Source organism: Myotis davidii, unplaced genomic scaffold (genome assembly GCF_000327345.1).
Source record: "Myotis davidii unplaced genomic scaffold, ASM32734v1 scaffold1001, whole genome shotgun sequence".
Classification (NCBI taxonomy): domain Eukaryota; kingdom Metazoa; phylum Chordata; class Mammalia; order Chiroptera; family Vespertilionidae; genus Myotis; species Myotis davidii.
The window spans coordinates 9,101-11,571 of NW_006291402.1; positions in this window are offsets into that span (position 1 = coordinate 9,101).

The window sequence follows — 2,471 nt, forward strand, 5'->3', positions numbered from 1 at the left end:
CTTTAACCCCAAATGAATTCCTATGTACACTTGGATCTGTTATGAGACACTATGTAATTTTAATAAATTTTTTCACCAATACCAAGTTGTTTTAATTATTAGAGCTGCGTGGTATTCAAGTGGATTGAATGGCATGTGTTAAGGAATGAAAGCATGGAGAAGCGTCATGTAATGAAGGGGCCACTAGCTGTTGCGTTGTTGCCAGAGAATAAACTGTGAGAAAGTGAGACTAGAGAAGCAGGCAGGTCCTGAAGTTGGGTTTGTACCGCCTACGGAGTTAGGAGAGTGCTTGCAGGTTGGATCTTGGGGACAATAGGGTGAACTTATCTTCTGGACAGATTCTTGGGCAACAGCAAGAGGTTAGGCTTCAGGTCCTAGATCTTGAGATGGAAATACAAGGAGGGAGACAGGGGTTATGCGAGGCCTGGAGGAAGCTCGGATCGAAGTAGGCTCAGACCATGGGCCATTCTGTCACTCTGTGCAGTTCAGTGGCTCTTCCAAATAGCAGCGACAAAGTAAAAAGGCATCATTCAGCACTAGTTACCAGATGGGTGCCATCTCTTCCTACTCACCACCCCACTTACTCTCTAGAATAACACTTTGAAGTGAACTTTCTATTACCCCATTTTGTAAATGTTGAAAACTGAGGTTCAACAAAATTAGTACTACTAAATTGTGGGATTGGAACCTAGATTTATCTGATTCTGTTCTTAATTCCATTATCATCTCATCTCTTGATTAATTAGCAGCCGTACTTTACACCCTGGCATTCCCCAAACATATATAACAAAAAATGTGAAAAAAAGAAAAGTAAATCCAAAATTCACCTGGCTAGAGGAAGAGGTATTTATGTTGGGCTCAGTCTGTGTTTCTGAAGACGCTAGTGCACTTGAGAAGTTAATATTGGATAGCACATGAAAGTATCTTTTTCCTATCCTGCCTCCTTTGAGACTTGTACATGTATCTGGGCCTTTGTCTAACTCACATTCTTGATGGAAACTAACTTCCTAGATTCTGTAAACTTCAGTGAAATTAAACCAACCAACCTACTGTTTAAGACTCCAGGTGTGTTCACCGAGGCTCCTCTCCTACCCTCCCCTGGCCTCCTCCTTTGCCGTTCACCCTGCGAGGTGGACATCTGCCATTGGGAAGGTGCCCATACAGAGGCTTCAATCGACCGGTCTGCGCTCCTCCACGAGGCCGTTTCTCCAGGAGTGAGGCTGAAATAAGGTTCGCCAATCAATGAAGGCATCTCAGAGCATTGGCCCAAAGTGGGAGCGGATCTTCCAAGATCACCTGATTGAAATATAAGGTTGGAGGATAAAGCCCCTGCCCCATCTCTCTTCCTTGAGAACTTCTGCCCCACAGCACAGGGAGGGAATCCGTGTGCCTGCCCCTGGCCACAGCTGCCTGAACCAGGCTGGACCCCTGGCCCTAAACGGAGCGGGGATGCTAAGTGGGCTGGTGCTTTCTTTCTCCCAAAACTTAGAATTGGGTTTAGAAATGTGATTTATTTTCTGCTGGCTATTTTGAAACAAGATTATGCAAATGTGGGGACTATGGGGCAGCCACATTTGGCTCTTTTCTCCCCAAGTCAGCCAAAGCTAGTCTGAGAGAGGGAATAACATGGATGCGACGAAGCAGAAAGGAAAGGCCATCTGGTCACAGAAAGGGAGTGAGAAAGGAAGAGGAGGAAGGTAGGGAGACAGGAGGGTGGAGGGGAGGAGAGAGATAGAGACAGAGATAGAGATAGAGATAAAGAGATAGATAGATAGATAGATAGATAGATGATAGATAAATAGATAGAGGGCTGCCTGCAGGTTCCTGGCTTTTCTCCAGGCCCTGCTTCAGGCTCTTGCTGGGAGGCTTGGCTGTGATCTCTCTCTGACCCTCAGTCCCAAGCCCCTGCACATGGCCCTCTGTTCTTCTCATTTCCTTTTCTGCTTTGAGATAACAAAAGGAACCTTGGTTCAGACCCATTTGCTCCTTGGTGCCTCTCCAGTGTGGAACAACAGGCCGCAGGCAGAGCATGCAGGGCCCATGTTTGGGTGTCATGGGTGGGGCTGTGAGGAGCTTCCCCTGGCACTGCTGAGGTTGGTGCCTGGAAATGCAGATCAACTTGGCGAAGAGAATGTGTTAGGGAGTATTCTGATCCCCAACAAAGAGGTGGGATGCCAGTGGATTCATGGGCATTTCAGGCAGACAGCCCCGAGGGTGAGGAGTTGGGACTGGCAATAGATGCACCCTATTTGGAGGGTGGTGGGGGGTGGTTATCCAGAAGATCAGCCACATGGGTGAAGCATGAGATTGAAGTAACCGGGTGATTGTGAATCATGATTCGGGAAAATGATGACCTCCGGGGTCTGAGCCCGGGAGCAGAATGCTCTGACAGGTGGGTCTGCGGGGATGCTGAGCAGCCTACACATCTGTAACCAGAAGCGAACCCACTGTAACTGCCTGAATCACTCTTT